Below are 6,505 nucleotides of genomic sequence, written 5' to 3'. Positions count from 1 at the left end.
CACTAAATTTGACGCTTTTTTCGGGGTTTCAATAGTATAAATCGAGATCAATACTACTAAATTTTGTAGATTAGGGTTTGAAATTATAAATAATATAAGTGCTGAGGGAGTAATTCATTGTTGGTAGTAAATTTTTTTGAATTTTCTGAGATATGGCTAAAATAGAGTAAAATAAGATGTTTTAGCCAACACTAACTTTTGACGATTTTTGCGGGGTTTCAATTGTATACATCGAGATCAATACTACTAAATTTTGTAGATTAGGGTTTGATATTGAGAAAAATATAAGTGCTGAGGGAGTAATTCACTGTGAGTAGAATATTTTCGTTATTTTCTGAGATATGATTATAATAGAGCAAAATAAGATATTTTAGCCAACACTAACTTTTGACGCTTTTTGCAGAATTTCAGTTGTATAAATCGAGATCAATACTACTAAATTTTTTAAATTAGGGTATTAAATTGAGAAAAATATAAGTTCTGAAGGAGTAATTCATTGTGGGTAGTAAATTTTTTTGAATTTTCAGAGATATGGCTAAAATAGAGTAAAATAAGATGATTTAGTTAACATTAACTTTTGACGCTTTTTGAAGAATTTCAATTGTATAAATCGTGAACAATACTTCTAAATTTTGTAGATTAGGGCTCGATATTGAGAAAAATATAAGTGCTGAAGGAGCTATTCACTGTGAGTAAAAAAGTTTCGTCATTTTCTGAGATATGATCATAATAATGCAAAATAAGATGATATAGTTGACGCTAAAGTTTGACACTTTTTGCGGGGTTTCAATTGTATGAATCAAGATCAATACTACTAAATTTTGTAGATTAGGGTTTGAATATGAGAAAAATATAATTGCTGAAGGAGTAATTCATTGTGGGTTGTAAATTTTTTGAATTTTCTGAGATATGGCTAAAATGGAGTAAAATAAGATGTTTTGAGCCAACACTAAATATGACGCTTTTTGCGGGGTTTCAATTGTATAAGTCGAGATCAATACGACTAAATTTTTTAGATTAGGGTTTGAAATTATGAAAAATATAACTTCTGAGGGAGTAATTCATTGTTGGTAGTCAATTTTTTTGAATTTTCTGAGATATGGCTAAAATGGAGTAAAATAAGATGTTTTGAGCCAACACTAAATTTGACGCTTTTTGCGGGGTTTCAATTGTATAAATCGAGATCAATACTACTAAATTTTGTAGATTAGGGTTTGAAATTATAAATAATATAAGTGCTGAGGGAGTAATTCATTGTTGGTAGTAAATTTTTTTGAATTTTCAGAGATATGGCTAAAATAGAGTAAAATAAGATGATTTAGTTAACATTAACTTTTGACGCTTTTTGAAGAATTTCAATTGTATAAATCGTGACCAATCAGTGGGCCAGCATAAGGAGAAATTTTTTGTTTCCCGCCGCGCAGGCAACTCAAGATGGCTGCTCGGTGCGAGAGCCAATCAGAGACGGCCTCGGGGGCCTTTGTTTTGATCATCGCGAGATCAAATGGTTTCATGCTTTCTGGGTGTTTATTCCGTATTTTAATTTCAATTCAGTCCAATGAAATGTATTTTCGCGAGTTAACGTCATGCTTGGTACGGCTGGATGCAGATTCAATATGAAATTTACGTTTTTTTGCTGATGTGAAGATGAAGAACGCAACGCAAAAGTGCAATCCAAATGGAAGGAACGAATTACGCAAATACGCACACTACATAATTAATCACTTAATCAGATAAGTCAAACTCATTGCTATGGAAATATTTAACCGCTGGTCGCTGGTCCGCTGCCTGCCTTTTTGGTTTTGGAATTTCTTTCCAATTTTGGTAAAACGGGTTGTTATTTTGCAGGAAGTACCTGAGTCGAGTCCTGTTATCAGTTTTTAAGACTCTCTTGGCTGAAAATTCGCAGCAAAGTAATTTTTTAATTCTTTGGCAGGGCAGCTGGATTAGAAATCTATAATTTTTTATAAGAATATTTTTACTTTGTGTCATTATTATTTGCAGTTCAAGAAGTCAACAAGACAAGGAATCGACGTGCCCTGGTGCCCCCCGACTTTTCGATCCCGACAAGAGACCTTACTATGATGTCTTTTACATTTCATTGAGCATTTTCAAATCTGTTGCAAATGACCGGATTTAAAGGTATATTTTCATTGCAATTACTTATTATAGTCAACAAATTTTAACAATATCTGAATTCTTACAGTAAAAAAATTGATTGCCAAATAATTACGAAACAAAACGGGAAGCCAGATACATAGGCTGCAGGCCACAAATTACGACTAGATTTCTGATTTTAAGTCTCTTTCAAGACTCAAAAAGGTAAATTTAAATTATAAATCTTTAAGATTTGAAATCTTACAACATAATTTTTCATTTCAGAATCCTCAATTGCCAACTGCCAACCCATCCCAAGGCACTAACCGGATTTTTGAAACCCAAAGAGGCAATGGCAGCCTTAAGCCTTTAATTTCACGGAACTAATCTGGTGCAATTCGTCATGGACTTATTGAAAATATTTTGGCCTATTTCACTGTATTTTTTGTGTATTGAAATAAAGTTTTTGGGGTGTTACATTCAAAATACAGATAATTTTTTTAATTTCAGAAGTCTCGAAGTGAATTTGTCTTCGTCTCCAGATCTTTTTTTCCTAAGGGTAATGGGATTTTCAGAGTTAATCATTAATTGACATGAATATTTCAGTTTTAAAGGACTTAGAATGTTAGAATTGAAACTATAAATAAATGAAAGTGATCTAACAAAAATTTTATACAGCTGTTATGCTGCAAAAATTTAAAAACAAAATTAGGCAAGATTTCACATTTCCTAATAATTGAACTCCAATTTTTTTTAAATAAAAAAACAGGGTATAGTATAGTTCCCACGCACTCAATTAAAATTTCATAACAAGGATCAAGGTGTTCATTAAAATTTTTGAAGATAAAGCAAGTTGAAAAACTGATTTTTCCTTAAAATTGCCTACAATTATGTTCATTGCCTAATGCCTAACAAGTAATTCAAATTATTTGCAGATTAACTTAATTAATATGTAACATAATTTTACAGAGACGCTGAATTTTTGCTCAAACTAACAGGCAAACATAAATCTTAATTGGACGAAAGACAAAAGCTTACTTGGCCGTGTTGCTCGAGTCTCGAGACAGATCGAGTGACCGAAATCTCTCTGTATATTTGGTCTAGCGTGTCTAACAGAGGGGAATAGACATTCAATTAAAAGCAATAAAATTTACTCCTACTTTGCTTCATGATCACACTTAATAAAAAAATTAATTTTTGCCATGTTTTGATATGGGTTTGTTGGTGCACTTTTTTCAAACAACAGCTGTGAGCTGTGACGCATGTGCCACCTAAACGCAGCATTGTGAAGTATAAAAAAAAAAACAACAACACCTGGGAAGCATGATTATCCAAACAAAAGTCATTGTTTTGATCAGATTAAAGGTAGGATTAATTGTTATTACGGGTTATTACTGCCGCTATGGAATAGCACGTGCATTCACCCAACTCAAATTTTTCGCGCCTCTCAGGGAGCGGCCATATTGTGCGCAGCTTGCTTTTATGCCGGCCCACTGTGACCAATACTTCTAAATTTTGTAGATTAGGGCTCGATATTGAGAAAAATATAAGTGCTGAAGGAGCTATTCACTGTGAGTAAAAAAGTTTCGTCATTTTCTGAGATATGATCATAATAATGCAAAATAAGATGATATAGTTGACGCTAAAGTTTGACACTTTTTGCGGGGTTTCAATTGTATGAATCAAGATCAATACTACTAAATTTTGTAGATTAGGGTTTGAATATGAGAAAAATATAATTGCTGAAGGAGTAATTCATTGTGGGTTGTAAATTTTTTGAATTTTCTGAGATATGGCTAAAATGGAGTAAAATAAGATGTTTTGAGCCAACACTAAATATGACGCTTTTTGCGGGGTTTCAATTGTATAAGTCGAGATCAATACGACTAAATTTTTTAGATTAGGGTTTGAAATTATGAAAAATATAACTTCTGAGGGAGTAATTCATTGTTGGTAGTCAATTTTTTTGAATTTTCTGAGATATGGCTAAAAAAGAGTAAAATAAGATGTTTTAGCCAACACTAACTTTTGACGATTTTTGCGGGGTTTCAATTGTATACATCGAGATCAATACTACTAAATTTTGTAGATTAGGGTTTGAAATTGAGAAAAATATAAGTGCTGAGGGAGTAATTCACTGTGAGTAGAAAATTTTCTTTATTTTCTGAGATATGATTATAATAGAATAAAATAAGATGTTTTAGCCAACACTAACTTTTGACGCTTTTTGCAGAATTTCAGTTGTATAGATCGTGATCAATACTTCTAAATTTTGTAGATTAGGGCTCGATATTGAGAAAAATATAAGTGCTGAAGGAGCTATTCACTGTGAGTAAGAATGTTTCGTCATTTTCTGAGATATGATCATAATAAAGCAAAATAAGATGATATAGTTGACGCTAAAGTTTGACACTTTTTGCGGGGTTTCAATTGTATAAATCAAGATCAATACTACTAAATTTTGTAGATTAGGGTTTGAATATGAGAAAAATATAATTGCTGAAGGAGTAATTCATTGTGGGTAGTAAATTTTTTGAATTTTCTGAGATATGGCTAAAATGGAGTAAAATAAGATGTTTTGAGCCAACTCTAAATTTGACGCTTTTTGCGGGGTTTCAATTGTATAAATCGAGATCAATACTACTAAATTTTGTAGATTAGGGTTTGAAATTATAAATAATATAAGTGCTGAGGGAGTAATTCATTGTTGGTAGTAAATTTTTTTGAATTTTCTGAGATATGGCTAAAATAGAGTAAAATAAGATGTTTTAGCCAACTCTAACCTTTGACGATTTTTGCGGGGTTTCAATTGTATACATCGAGATCAACACTTTTAAATTTTGTAGATTAGGGTTTGAAATTGAGAAAAATATAAGTGCTGAGGGAGTAATTCACTGTGAGTAGAAAATTTTCTTTATTTTCTGAGATATGATTATAATAGAATAAAATAAGATGTTTTAGCCAACACTAACTTTTGACGCTTTTTGCAGAATTTCAGTTGTATAAATCGAGATCAATGCTACTAAATTTTGTAGATTAGGGTTTGAAATTATGAAAAATATAACTTCTGAGGGAGTAATTCATTGTTGGAAGTAAATTTTTTTGAATTTTCAGAGATATGGCTAAAATAGAGTAAAATAAGATGATTTAGTTAACATTAACTTTTGACGCTTTTTGCAGAATTTCAATTGTATAAATCGTGATCAATACTTCTAAATTTTGTAGATTAGGGCTCGATATTGAGAAATATATAAGTGCTGAAGGAGCTATTCACTGTGAGTAAAAAAGTTTCGTCATTTTCTGAGATATGATCATAATAAAGCAAAATAAGATGATATAGTTGACGCTAAAGTTTGACACTTTTTGCGGGGTTTAAATTTATGAATCAAGATCAATACTACTAAATTTTGTAGATTAGGGTTTGAATATGAGAAAAATATAATTGCTGAAGGAGTAATTCATTGTGGGTAGTAAATTTTTTGAATTTTCTGAGATATGGCTAAAATGGAGTAAAATAAGATGTTTTGAGCCAACACTAAATTTGACGCTTTTTGCGGGGTTTCAATTGTATAAATCGAGATCAATACGACTAAATTTTGTAGATTAGGGTTTGAAATTATGAAAAATATAACTTCTGAGGGAGTAATTCATTGTTGGTAGTAAATTTTTTTGAATTTTCAGAGATATGGCTAAAATAGAGTAAAATAAGATGATTTAGTTAACATTAACTTTTGACGCTTTTTGCAGAATTTCAATTGTATAAATCGTGATCAATACTTCTAAATTTTGTAGATTAGGGCTCGATATTGAGAAATATATAAGTGCTGAAGGAGCTATTCACTGTGAGTAAAAAAGTTTCGTCATTTTCTGAGATATGATCATAATAAAGCAAAATAAGATGATATAGTTGACGCTAAAGTTTGACACTTTTTGCGGGGTTTCAATTGTATGAATCAAGATCAATACTACTAAATTTTGTAGATTAGGGTTTGAATATGAGAAAAATATAATTGCTAAAGGAGTAATTCATTGTGGGTAGTAAATTTTTTGTATTTTCTGAGATATGGCTAAAATAGAGTAAAATAAGATGTTTTGAGCCAACACTAAATTTGACGCTTTTTGCGGGGTTTCAATTGTATAAATCGAGATCAATACGACTTAATTTTGTAGATTAGGGTTTGAAATTATGAAAAATATAACTTCTGAGGGAGTAATTCATTGTTGGTAGTAAATTTTTTTGAATTTTCAGAGATATGGCTAAAATAGAGTAAAATAAGATGATTTAGTTAACATTAACTTTTGACGCTTTTTGCAGAATTTCAATTGTATAAATCGTGATCAATACTTCTAAATTTTGTAGATTAGGGCTCGATATTGAGAAATATATAAGTGCTGAAGGAGCTATTCA

The 6,505-nt window shown here is 31.0% G+C and overlaps 1 long non-coding RNA gene across 1 annotated transcript; it reads left to right on the top strand.

The window, feature by feature from the left end:
* The first annotated feature begins 1,531 nt into the window (after window positions 1-1,531).
* LOC132199009 (uncharacterized) lies at window positions 1,532-2,522 on the top strand. Its single transcript, XR_009442074.1, has 3 exons — window positions 1,532-2,142; window positions 2,207-2,322; window positions 2,383-2,522. It is a non-coding gene; the product is annotated as an uncharacterized LOC132199009 (long non-coding RNA).
* Window positions 2,523-6,505: the final 3,983 nt, after the last annotated feature.

Source organism: Neocloeon triangulifer, unplaced genomic scaffold (genome assembly GCF_031216515.1).
Source record: "Neocloeon triangulifer isolate White Clay Creek 2 clone unplaced genomic scaffold, ASM3121651v1 ptg000013l, whole genome shotgun sequence".
Lineage (NCBI taxonomy): Eukaryota > Metazoa > Arthropoda > Insecta > Ephemeroptera > Baetidae > Neocloeon > Neocloeon triangulifer.
The sequence above is the reverse complement of the archived record's forward strand: the minus strand, read 5'-3'. Positions and strand labels throughout refer to the sequence as shown.